This window comes from Vulpes vulpes, chromosome 15 (genome assembly GCF_048418805.1).
Source record: "Vulpes vulpes isolate BD-2025 chromosome 15, VulVul3, whole genome shotgun sequence".
Lineage (NCBI taxonomy): Eukaryota > Metazoa > Chordata > Mammalia > Carnivora > Canidae > Vulpes > Vulpes vulpes.
Window position 1 is genome coordinate 99,197,834 of NC_132794.1, and position 13,974 is coordinate 99,211,807.

Sequence of the window (13,974 nt, forward strand, 5' to 3'; positions counted from 1 at the left end):
ATTGGTTTCAGGAGTAGAATTTAGTGATTCATCACTTACATGTAACACCCAGTGCTCATCATTAACCCCCATCTCCCATTTGGCCCATCCTCCACCACCTCCCTCCCGCAACCTTCAGTTTGTTCTCTATAATTAAGAATCTGTTTCCTGGTTTGCCTATCTTTTTCTCCCGCCCCACCCCCCATGCTCATCTGTGTTGTTTCTTAAATTTCACATATGGGTGAGATCATGTGATATTTGTCTTTCTCTGACTAACTTATTTTCTTTAGCGTAATACACCCTAGCTCCATCCAGGTCATGTAAATGGCAAGAGTTCATTCTTTTTGATAGCTGAGTAATATTCTGTTCTCTTTTTCTCTACCTCTCTCTTTCTCTCTCTCTACACACACGTCTGTATGCATGTATACATACCACTCCTTTATCCATTCATCAGTTGATGGACAATTGGGCTTTTTCCATAATTTGGCTATTGTTGACAATGCTGCTATAAACATTGGAGTGTATGTGTCCCTTCGAATCACTCTATTTGTAACTTAGGGTAAATACCTAGTAGTTCAATTGCTGGGTTGTAGGGTAGCTCTATTTTTAACTTTTTGAGGAACCTCCATACTGTTTTCTAGAGAGGCTGCACCAGTTTGCATTCCCACCGGCAGTGAAAGAGGGTTCTCCTTTCTCTGTACCCTCACCAACATCTGTCATTTCCTGTGTTGTTAATTTTAGCCTTTGAAGTATTATCACATCCACTAATTCAGTTGTTTGTTGATCTTGTACAAAGTGCCAGACATGGAGAGATAATAGTGAGCAAAAGAGATCCCTGCTCTCCTAGAAGTGGCTGGGGGGCAAAACCATCAAATAGTTATACATAAATGTATCATTCCTGTTGTGATGGGAGAGAGTAGGGCTTTTCCATGGGCAGGAAGCTCAGAAAAGGCCTTTCTGAAGAAATAACTTGGGATCTGAAGGAACAGGTTTTCACTAGGTAAATAGCCTTCCAGGTGGGGACACAGTCAGGAGACAGCCTGTGCAAAGGTAGGAATGTAGGGGGAAGGGATGGGGAAGAGAGGGGGTCAGAGAGGAGGGGAGAGGGAGGACAGGGTCCTGACAGTGTAGCTGGGAGGGTGTCACTAAACCAGACAGGAGAGGCAGCAGGTCCTGCAGCCAAGGGAGGGAATGTTCTTTATCTGGGAGCAGTGGAAGTTGTGTGGTAGTTGCTGCCACCCAATAATAGGGTGAATTGCACCCAAACCAGACAAATGGGGTGGGGAGGAGCTGGGCTTTGTTGCTGGTTTGTGAGCCAGTTTTGGTACCCACCAGACCTGCTTCCCCTCAGAGGGCTCATGCAGGATGCTTGGGGCCCAAAGGGGACTCTCTCTCTGCCTGGGTAGCCCATCCTTCCAAGAAATACGAGGGGAGGAAGGAGGTGTGGAGATCTGAGGAGGAGACCACATTTCCTGAAGACTGCTCCCAACACCCAGGCAGCAGGAGCTGCCTCCCAGCTAGCCCCACTTCTCCCTCTGAGCTAGCATTGGGAAATGGGGCTACTCTCTGGACACCCTTGTTCTAAATCTCCAGCAAGGGCTTGTCCTGTAGGGAGTGTTTTGTTGACGGTGCCCAGCAACCAGGGCTGCTGTTTTACCAGGAGGTTGAAACCTTAGGGAGGAAAGCCCTGCCCAAGGAGTCCCCAGCTTCCACGGAGCAGAGGGCAAGCTGATAGAGCCCAGGTGGGGCTTAGCTCCCTGCCCTTGAGGCAGGCTCCTCGAGAGGGGACAGGCTTGGCAAGCTGGCCAAGGGAAGCAGAAGGAGGAAATGGGAGCTCTTCTCACCAGCTGGATCTTGCTGCTATGTGATGTTTGAGAAGTCACCAAGAGTGCCCACCAAGGGGTGGGGAAGATGTGGTGTTCCCATCTCATGGTCGGGGCTGCCCAATGGCTTGACTGGCTCTGTGTGAAAGGAAATGAGGCTTCCAGAAGCCTGGCTGGGATGCTCTAGGTGTCCTGCTGGGAACAGAGTAGGTGTCTTTTCTGGAACCAAACTCTGGAGAGGAACACCAAGAAGGGTTGTTGGTTATCTGGAATCCCCAAGTGTGAAGGCTATAGCCTGGATCTCAGACTCTGGAGGTTGAGGGAAAGAGGACAGGGGAGGTTTAGACATCTGACAGATCTGGTTTGATGCCCCAATCTTCCTCAGATCCCTCATCTGGGAAATGGGAATGGCGCTGCCTCTATCTCCTTGCATGGCCATTGGGGTTGACTGGGATAATTTGGTGAAGGGCCTGCATGTAGCTCCCCTCTCCAACTCTGTACTTGCACCTGCATTCTCCCTCCCCACCTCCCATATGTCCACAGACCCAGATTCTGACCCAGTGGTCAAGGGCAAGCCTTGCATACACCACTTCCTCTCTGAGTTTCAGTTTCTTCATTTCATGAAACTGGGACCTCTGTGGAAAGGCCAAAGGTAGGACAAGCCAGTCATTTCTGGTCTATAAGCTGTTTTAGCCTCATCGGAGGTAGGGGGACGATGCAGGCTCTGGCATGGGCTGAGTGTCCAGATGCTCCCTGCATCTCAAATGGCTGGAGCCTTTTTATTTTCCATGAGAACTGATAGCAAAGGAGGATTCAATGATCTCAGTCATACCCAAGAGGCATTCCCATTGCCTCACTCTGGCCCAGATTAAACACTCTCTGGAAAAATAGTGGCTTGGTAGAGGGAGGTGGAATGGGAGGTAGGGAAGCCAGAAGGGTCATCTTGCAGCTGGTAAGGAAATCACCAATAAGCCATTCCCAAAATGTTTTCTTTTCTTTCTTTCTTTTTTTTTTTAAACAGTACGGTAGTTTTTAATTTTATTTACTTTTTCATGAGAGAACACTGAGAGGCCGAGACACAGGGAGAGGAAGAAGCAGGCCCTCCACGGGATCCCGAAACAAAACTTGATCCTGGATCCCAGGACACCCAACCACTGAGCCAGCCAGGCCTCCCTTCCCAAACTGCTTTCATCTTAACTCTGTAGAAACCTACCCTCTACAACTCTGCCCTACAACATACTAGCACAAATACACAAAGATATACCCAAGAGCATGTTCATATATATGTGGGCTAGCTAAGATATTCTTGTCACCCTGGAAAGGGGTCTATGATACCATATTATGTGAAAAAGCAAGTAGCAGAATTCAGTGCATGGTATGATGTCATTTTATTATTGTATATGCCTTGTCATAATAACTGAGTATAGTATGTGAACCAGTTCTACACACACACACACACACACACACACACACACACACACTTTAAAGCACAGAAAAGAAAATCCTGGAGAACACAGTAAACTATTAACAGCAGTCACCCCTAGGATGGGAAAAATGTTTAATTTTTTTAAGATTTATTTATTCACTTGAGAGAGAGAGTGTGTGTGCATGTGTGCATACACGAGCAGGGCAAGAGGGGCAGGAGAGGGAGAAAGAATCTTAAGCAGACTCTGCACTGAGTGTAGAGCCTACTGCAACACCCTGAGCTCAACACCCTGAAATCCTGACCTGAGCCAAAACCAAGAGTCAGATACTTAACTGACTGCACACCCAGGCACCCAACAAAATGTTTAATTTTATATGATACACTTCTGCACTGCACTGTTTGAATTTCTTAAAATTAGCACATATTAGATCTGATTTAACATCCTGGAACCAGTAAGAGTCAGATGCACCACCTTCTCCTAGGGGCAAGGAGAGGAAGTGAGAGTATAGGAGTGAGGTCCATGTTGCGGGGCAATGTTCTAATAAAGTGGGATCCATGAAAACAGGGGGGAAACGAGCCACCATTCATTTCTCTGGTGGCCAGGGACCCTACCAGTCTACACCTTTCTCCTCCAGCACCCAGCCGGGGCCCCACATAGCACTCAGGGACTGTGCTCCTCAGAACAGCCCCTCGGCTCTCCGGGAGGCAAGGTGCAGGAATGTTAAGCACTCTGCAATCCCACCAGCACTCAAGCATGCTGTTTCTTCATTCTGGGATACCCACTAAAGGAGCCCCTACTAATAACTGACCTGGTGGCAATAACACGCTCACTCTTTGCTAGCTTTTCCACGTGCTAAGGATGTGGCATATATCATCTTATCATCTCCTTTTATCCCAATCAGAGTCCTATAAAGTAGGTAGTTCCAACTTTTAATTCCATGATACAAACTCAAAAAGGGACAATTCAAAAGGGACATATAACTCACCGAAGGTCTCATAGCCACAGAAGGCAGATGCTGAATCTACACCCATGCGCTCTGACTCTGAAATATACCTCAGAGCCACCATTCAGTGACATGTAAGGCAAGTAAACACCAATGGGTTTTTGGGACCATGTGTTCTTTGTAGACACCATTATTTTGACTGCCAGTGTTTCATGAGAAGAAGCTGGGTGTTTGGTTTGGTGATGTCAGGGGCTGGGGTCTGTTGCGCCAAATGATCACTAGGCTGTGATGCCTGATACTGCCCATAAGGTTGTTACTACCCAGAGTTAAAGAAAAGGTGGAAAATAAGAATCCTACTCCTTTACATGATCAGCTGGCCATAGTGTTTACATGGTTATAAAAGGTCAACTATGGATAATGACATAACCAAATGACCATGTATTACTGTACTGGGAGGATGGAGGAAGAAAGAGGAGATGATGCATGAAGGTGGTAAAAGAACTCATCTCCCAGAACAAGAAATAAAAAAAAAATTATTCCTAAAACTGGGAATCTGGTTGGCTCAGTTGGTTAAGCATCTGCCTTTGGCTCAGGTCATGATCTCAGGGTCCTGGGATCAAGTCCTACATCAGGCTCCCTGCTCAGTGGGGAGTCTGCTTCTCCCTTTCCCTCTGCCTACCGCTCCCCCTACTTATGCTCTCTCTCTGTCAAATAAATAAATAAAATCTTAAAAGAAGAAGAAGAAACATTTAATAAAAAAAAAAAGAAAAAATTAAATAAAATCCAAAACAAAAGCAATAAGGACAGTTCTGGCCCCAGGTAGGGTGGAACAGAGAGGAATGGGCTTCATTCAGAGAAAGGGGTCCTGGGATACAGAGTCTCCCTTGTCAGTGGAACAAAGACAGCTGAGGAGGCCTGAACTGAGGCAATGGCTTGGCAGGGAGATCGTTAAAATGGTTGCTTCACATGGAAGTGATGAAGAAGTTATGGGAACGTAAGAGGGTAGAACAAGGAAACAAAGAAAAGAAAGTGTGGTTATTCCACAGACAAGGTCAGGCTCTTCTGAAATCTCCTGCCCTTGCTTGGGTGGAAATGACTAAATGGACCCTTTGGTTACACAAATGCAAAATGCAGGTGTGGTCTGTCCACCAAGTGGGGGAAATTTCTACCATGAGGCCAGTGTGCCATTGAGCAATATGAATTGTTGGACTCAACCAACAATGGTGAGGCCCACACAGTGGACTCTGGGGATGTTGCAGCCTCAGGCACTAAGAGACAGGAACATGACACCACCCTCTTCTGAGAACAAGTGGCCTATATATGTAGGGATCAAAGTCAAAGGTCTCAGGACAGCATGTGCTCTTCCACACTCCTGAGGACTGAACACCCACAGATCCCGAAGGAATCCAGGTAGGAGGAGGGAACAGGCCTGGGTCAGGGCTGTGTTTTTCTGGAAAGACAGCTTCCCTACCCTTGGGGGAACCAAGCAAGCCCAGAGAGGCCACTGGCCTCCTCCAGAAAGCATTTTCCAATGAGCTCACAAACTCACACCTTGCCCTTACATAACTGGCTTCTTAGTGTTCTGACGTCCAGATGTGTGGTCTTTAAGGACAGCTAGGCCCCTGTCTGAGAGGTAGGTGCATGACGCACTGGGTGAAAGCCCAGCCCTTAGCATCCAAAGCCTGGGTTTGAATCCCAGCTCTTCTACCTGCTAGTTGTGTTGACTTGTTGATGCTGTTTTTTCACTGGGAAAATTAGGATTGGAAAACTCTTCCTGGAGTTGTGAGGCTTAAAGTGGCTGACATGGGTGGCACAACGGCCCCAAGTGGGCTAAGACTTAGGGGCTGGGGCAAGGTTGGAGAGAGAGGGATGGTGGTAGCACTCTTGGGCACACTGCAGGAGTGATTCACACCAAGGCAGGAAGTTGGACTGGACACCTTCAGACACCCCTCTGGACCAAGTCATCCTCACATCACTCTTGCCCAGGGACCCTGAGCCCCTCCAACTATAGTGTCTCCCATAGTCCACTCCAGCTGGAGAAGAGGCTGGTGCTGGTCAAGACCTCCCTGAGATGCTGGCTCAGGGCAGCTGCCCCTGAGCTCTGTAGGAAACAAAATCCTGGCCACTGGGGTCTATTCAGATGGAGAAACAGGTCTGTTTGCAGTCCTGCTTCCCATGAGCCTCTCTCTCTGTCTCTGTCTCTGCCTCTCTGTGTCTCTGTCTCTGTCTCTATCTCTGTCTTTGTCTCTCTGCAGGTTCCGGTGGCACATCTGGGTCTACACGGGTCCTAGATCTTCTTTGGATGCCGTGTATTGTGGCTGCGCTCCTGGAGTCTCCAGCCAAAGTACCTCATTGTCCACACGGCTCCCCACGCCCTGATGCTGACCTCTGTGCCAGGGGTCTCACCAACACCTTTCCCATCTTCCCATTTCTTCCATCTTCACAATGTCAGAGAGGGACAAGCATCTCCATTTTAGAGATGAACAAACTGACCAGGGGAGGCACAGTAACTCACTGTCCCTGCCTGCATGGCCTCCTCACCTGCATTCAGCCTTCTTTCCCCAAAGTCACCTCCTTGAAGCTGAATCAGCTTTGTTACTTCCCCCATTCAGACCTTTCTGGTTGTTTCCCCCATGCCCACCAGGTAAAGAGGCCTAGGAGGACCTGTCCTTTGTGGTCATTCCCATGTCCCTCGGTATACCCTCTGTTGTGACCCATCAGCACCCCCCTCATTCACTGTTCCACACAGCATGTGTCTCCCACCTTGGTGACTTCACTCACCTCATGTCCTTCACCTGGGATTGCCCTCCTTTTTTTTTTTTTTAAGATTTATTTATTTATTTGAGAGAGAGGGGTAGGCATGGGCAGAGGGAGAGGGAGAGAGAGAATCTTAAGCAGACTCCCCTTTGAGCGCAGAGCCTGACTGGCAACTCAGTCTCAGGACCCTGAGATCATGACCTGAGCCAAAATCAAGAGTTGGATGCTTAACCAACTGAGCCACCCAGATACTCCTTCCTCCTGCTTCTTTGAATATCAAAATTGAACTCCTCTAGCAAGATCCAGCTTCAGTGCCTCTACCTCCTTTGGGGACTGTCCCCCACTGTTCCCCAGTAGGCATTAATTGCTTCTTTCTCTGCACTTGCTGAGCACTTTTATTTACCTCTCCTGGCACATTGATTTCATTCTGCTTGGAGCTGCTGGTGGTTTGTACAAGTTAATCTCTCCCAGGGTCTGTGAGCAACCCGAGAACCCAAACCCCAATTTAGTTCTCTCTGCAATGTGACCTTGAAAAGTAACTTGACTTTATGGTCTATAAATTGGGGATAACACCAGCTTTTCCTGGTTGGCATGAGGATTAATCACATCATACAGCCCACTGCCCCCAGGGTCCACTTGGAGAATGTTAGGGAATGGGAGCTGTGAAGCAAGTCCAGCAGAGCCACGTAGGGCTGGGCCCTGAGCCACTGTTCACCTCCCTTCTTCCCCAAAATGCATCAGCCAATCTGGGGAAGTGACATTGATGTGGTGCTTAAAGGCAGCTACCTATTGAAATCTCCAACCACCTGTTGCATTAGCATCCCTTGGGGAGCTTGCTGAAAGTGCAGAGCACTGGGCCTCACCCCAGACCTTCCAAATCAGATTTCTGGAGCTGGGCCCAGGCACCTGTGTTTTTAACAAGCTTCCCAGGAGAATCGGATGCAACAGCTCCAGTCACCCTGGGCCATAGTAAACTCGGAGGGGTGGCAGTGGTGGGGACACGGTGCCCACAGCTTTCTATTTGCTCAGGAGAGAGTGGAGGTGGATTCAGAGGCTAGTGGTGCGGACAGCCAGTGCCACTTTTTCACTCCCCAGCCAATTTTTCTTTGAGCTCCCGCCCAGGGCCAGATATGGCACTGATCCTCAGTCAGATTCGGTTCCTGGATTCACCTCTGTCTCCCCAGCCGTTGGCAAAGTACCCTGCTCAGCCTGGATGCTCAGCAAATATTTACTGAACCAACTGAACTCCCCTGGAGCCAACTCTGGCAGGAGATGGAGGACCCAGCCTGCTGGGCTAGACCCCAGCCCCTGTGCTTCCTCCAGGCCTGGCTGTCTCCCCATAGATCCAACGTTGGGTTGCCAGATGGGCTCCATGGGGAGGGTGTATATGGATGGGGTGAGCAGGAGGCAGCAGGCAGAGCAGGTCCTTAGCTCAGGGAGCCATTCCTCAGGGAAGGGAATCTAGGGCACAGAGGTAAATGGCTGGGGACACCCTTCCCTCCACCCCCCTTCCCACTCCCAACAAAGAGTAGTAGGAATGGACACCAGTCAGCAAGAATTTACTGAGCTGAGACCATACACTCAGACCTCACTCAGGGCTTCCAGGCCCCAGCTGCACATTAGAATATCAGAAGAGATTTTAAAATTACCCATATGTTTGGTCTCATCTCAGATCAAAAGAATCAGAATCTCTGGAGTGGTGTCTGGGCATCAATATTTCTGTAAAGCAATCCAGGCAAGTCTGTTGTGTGGCTGGAAATGAAAGACTGCTGGGCCGACCTGTCCTTTCTTTTTTTCTCTTCCCAGCGCTTACCATCTGGTCTGACCCAGACGTTGGTAATAATGATTGCAAGTCATAATTAGTGAGCCCCTCATGTGTGCCAGGCACCACACTGGTTACTATAGGTGTAGCAGGGAATATGCTAGACCTGGCCTCTGCCTACCCAGGACCCAGGGGAGGTCCCCACTTCAGCCTCTGAGGGTTGACAGGGATGAGGAGAGGCTTTCTGAAGGACATGGAGCCTACACACAAAAGGTCTGATGGACAGATAGGACAAGTAGGGAACAGCAGAGGAAGGCAGGTGACACGGCACTTGCAAAGCCCTGAAGCAAAAGACAGCTTTGTTCATGGAAGGAGTGAAGGAGGGTTGGTCCACTGCACAGTGAAGGGAGGGATTCCCACAGGAGGAAAGAGCAGGGGGAGAGGCAGACAGGCCTAGTTGGTGAAGAAGTTTGTAAGCATGTGAAGGAGGCCAATTCTGACCCTAGAAATAAGAAGCCAGTGATGGACCTGTAAGAAGGGAGGGTGGAGGTGGGCATGTGCAGATTGATGTTTTGTTTGCTTCTGGGGCAGAGTGGCCTGGAGATGGGGCCAGTCTGCAGCGGACTCGGGAGCTGGGCGCGGGATGATGGCTGTGTGCATGCAGGTGGTGGGCAAATTCAAGGGCTGCAAAGGAGATGGCATGAACAGGGCTTAGTGATTGATAGGACAAGGGGAAGGAGGGGCACCCAGGATGATGCTTGGGTTTCTAGTTTGCACAGCTGGGTGGATGGGCTACCATGTCTTGAGCTGTAGAAACAAGTAGAATCACAGGTGGGAGGAGGAAGATGATGGGTCTAGTTCAATTGTTGAGTTTGAGGATCAAAATTGTTCTGGCAACAACTGCTCTCAACAGGCACAGAAAGATAATCAGGTGGGCAAGAAGAAATGGGAATGGGCTGTCCAGAGACAGTGGTCTAGGTTACCTCCAGTACGACTCCCCTTGCGACATTGGACAAACCCCTCATCTTCTCGGGGGCCCTCAGATAATAGGAGGGAAGGGTCTTCCGTATCCTGTACCGCGTGGGCCTCAGAGCCCTTCCTCACCTGCTGTGCTCCTGGGATTGCATGTCAACACCTCTCTGGGGAAAAAGGCTGTTGTTCTTGGTCCTCCCATCCAGGATGTTAACCAGGAAGGGGGCCTGTGCCCGAGGGAGCTGCTCAAGTGCAAACAACTCCGAGTTGGCAACAGCGCCCTGTTCTTCAGCAGAGCCTCCCTCAGGGAGGGAGGCTCCACTTGGTCCCCAGGCAACCTCACCTCAGACCCAGGAGGCCCAGAGTGGGGCCCGGGTGCCAGGGCTGTGGGGAGCAGGGCCCGACCACGTCCTGCTCCTGCTCCTGCTCCTTCAATTAGCTGGGTGGGGTGCCCTCCCGTACCCTCATCTCATGCTCCTGCCTGCCCTACAGCTTGCAGCCGGCTTCAGGGGGCACAAAAAGGAGATGCCCATAGAAATTTGAGTTTCAGGCAAATACCAAATACTTTTTAAATATAAGCATGCCTGGGTAATATTGGGGACTTACTTTATTAAGATATAAATTTGGCATTTATGTAAAATTCAAATTTAACTGGGCCACCCTACCCAAAGAAGACTCCAGGAGCCAGCCAATAATCCCGAGAGAGGGATGGGTGACTCCTCCTGCCCCCTCCACCCCAACAGGAGGTCCCGTGAGAACTTGTCATTCGCCACATCCTCGGGTCCTCGGCTCAGATGTTAGGGCTGGCTTTGGAGCCAGGGTATCTTTAGAAAGGTGTCGCGTCTAATTAACCTAATAAGTAGGTTGTAGGCTTTGACCGGAACCAGCGAAGGACTCACCCTGACAGATGGGGAGGAGTGGGTCATGCCTGCTGCAGGCGCCTGCCAACGAGCTGCTGGCTGTGGCCTGCGGAAGGGCTAATAGGCGGCCTTGACTTCACATCAGATACAGGGTAAGCAGAAGTGACACCACCACCCTATTAACAGTGACAATAAGTGCCATTTATGGAGCCCTTACCGTGTGCCAAGCTCTGAGCAAGCATTATCTCATTTAATTCTCACATCAACCCTAGAAGGCAAAAACCATTATTATCTCCATTTGACAGGCAAAAACAGGACCAAACTGAGGCCCTGAGAGGTTGAGTAATCTGCCCAAGTTCACATAGCTACTAAGGGGGAGAGGAGAAGATCCAGATCCAGCCATTTGGCTCTGGAGCCTGTGCTTTTAGCCACTGATACCTTGGTTCCTTCCTGACCCTCTAGGAACTCCTAAGCCATTTGGTGAATGACACGTAAATACTGTGAGATGGAAGGAAATCCACTCATTCGTTCTACGACTAGGAATCATTTTCTGTGTTTGAGACACATCTGCCTCCACTGGCCTCAGGGAAATGGTAGTCTGGTGGGAGGAATAAATGTCAACACATCATTGTTAAAGAAATGAAACAAAACTATGGTCAATGAAATAGCAGAAGAGTTTTAACATGATGTTGCCGTCAAGAAAAGCAGTGAGAGGCTCTGGGGGGCTCAGTGGTTGAGCACCTGCCTTGGCTCCGGTAGTGATCCTGGGGTTCTGGGATCGAGTCCCACAACAGGCTACTGGCAAGGAGACTGCTTCTCCCTCTGCCTATGTCTTTGCCTCTCATTCTGTGCCTCTCATGAATAAATAAATAAAATCTTTTTTTAAAAAAGAAAAAAAGCAAGGCAGTGAGAGGATGGTGGTCAGAAACCCAGACCCCAGAGCCAGGCTGCTTGAGCATGAAATCTCCCTTTCCTGGATGTGTGCCTTTGGGTAGGTTACTAAGCTTCTCTGTGTCTCAGTTTCCCTGTCTGCAAATGGGAATAATATCATCCATCTCACAATGTTAAGATCAGATGAATTAATATTTGAAAAGCCCTTAAATAGTGCTCAGCACATAGCAAGCCCTTTATTCAGCAATACCTGCTGAGTGCCTGCAATGTGCCAAACACTGGCCTCGGTTACTGGGACACATCGGTGAGCAAAATAGACAAAGGTACCTGCCTTTGTGGTTTATATTGTTGCTTACATTCTAAAGAGTCATTATAATTTTTTAATGAACTATTATTGTGTAAATAATATTAACTGTTAGCATTTTTAAATTGTTATTTTTAAGTGATCGGTTACTGGGGCACCTGGGTGGCTCAGTCCCTTGAACATCTGACTCTTGATTTCGGCTCAGGTCATGATCTCAGGGTTGTGAGATGAAGCCCCATGTCAGGCCCTGTGCTGTGCGAGGAGCCTGCTTCAGTCTCTCTCTGTCCCTCCCCACCTTCTCCTCTCAAAAATATAATAAAAATAAAGTGATCTGTTATCATTTAAAAAATCTTGCTCTGGGATCCCTGGGTGGCGCAGCGGTTTGGCGCCTGCCTTTGGCCCAGGGCGCGATCCTGGAGACCCGGGATCGAATCCCACGTCAGGCTCCCGGTGCATGGAGCCTGCTTCTCCCTCTGCCTGTGTCTCTGCCTCTCTCTCTCTCTCTGTGACTATCATAAATAAATTAAAAAAAAATAAAAAAAAATAAAAAAATAAAAAAATAAAAAATCTTGCTCTGTTGATTATGAAAGGGCATGAAGCAGGGCAGTATGTAATCCCCTGAGTTGGCACAGATATTTCCTGTGGTTTCAGAGACGGGTGGGTGACTTTATTTTAAACCTTCACTGGGTCTGGGGCTGAGGCTCTTGATAACCTGCCAGCCTTGAGGCCGACTGCTTGAAAGCTGCAGATCACCTGGGCCTGCCAGCACCTATGTCTGCCGGCAGCTGCTGGGTGGGCAGCAAAACATGGGGCTGAGCGGATGGGAACTGGGCTTCTTCTGAGAACTCCTTGTACAGCTCTGGCCTGGGAGGAAAGCCTGGCCCTAAGCGGGTAGCTCAAGTCCATGACAGCCTATGCGGTGAGTGAGCCCTACACTGGGGCAGGGGAGGAAATCAGCCCTAGCTTCTGGCAGCTGTGACTGACCAACTGCTAAAAACAGGGTTCCAGACCAGACCCATGACACTCCAGGGCTCCACAGACTTCTAGGAACTCCTACCCCAAGCTTGGCTTCCCGCCCTGCCCCCCAGCCCTGGCACACACCTGTTCAGGAGACAATGACTTTTGATTTGTCACCTGTCATGCCGCCTGCCTGCTCCAGAAGCCCCGTGGGAAAACTAAAGCTGCTGTGAAGATTACAAGGGGACAGAGGGGGAGAGGCAGGTGTGCCCGGGGGAGCCCCAAGAACAGATGCTGTGTTCTCACGTTCTCACTGTCCCAAGAGAAGGAGCTTCTGGCTGAGAGCAGAGATGCCACGTGTCCAGCTAGGTGACCCTCTCCCCCAGCCCGTGTGCGGGGTGTGGGGGCTTGTGGCACTTCGGGGGGTGGGGGGAAGGGGAGAGGGGATAAATTTGTAGTCAGTGAGGGCCAGGGAGGCCCCTGGGACTGTTTTTGTTTGGAGACACACAGTTGGCATTTTGGCTAGTGGAAGGCTTCTTGTGTAGGAGGAAAAGGGGGCATTCTGGCCGCTGGTAGCTGGTGCCTGTGCACGTGTACCTGCACCCAGGAGGCCACATCGCCTTCCATGTCTGGGTGTCTGTGTCTGTGTCCATCTCTGGGTGGATCTGTGTGCGCGTGTCTGGGTGCCTGCTGCACGTAAGTCTGCGTCCCTACACGGATATGGCTCGTGTGTCAAGTTGGGAGGGCAGGAAGGAACCCTACCTGGCAAGGCAGAAAATGTATATTCCCTGGCATCTTCTCCCCACTGGGCCCCTCACGGAGTGGGCTCTTGAGTTTCTCCCTTCTGCTCTCCAGGCCTCTCCTGCCATGGCCTGTTGGTCGAACTACACTGGCCGGTGCTGGTGATCCTGCGTGTGCTGCGTTCCCGGTGCCGTGGCCTTCACTGGGAGAGGATCCGGGGCTCAGAGAGCCTCCGTGGTTTGGCGGCAGAGTCATGGGATGCACCCCATGACTGGCTAATTGGTCCCTTAGCACCAGACTCAGACATCATCGTCCTGGCACTGCTGCCCTGCTGCCTGGCACACCCTCTCCACCAGGCTGCACTGGGGACAGAAAGAGAAGCTCTGTCAGCATGTGGACCCACCCAACCACCAGCCATGCCAGAGGATAAATCAGTATTCAGTGCTTAGCGTGGCCCTGTGGTCTTGGCCTCCTCTGGCTACTTCCTGTTGGAGTCAGCCCTTGTGCTCCCTAATTTCATGGTGAGAAAACTTTGTTTCCAGAGAAGCTGTCCAGCGT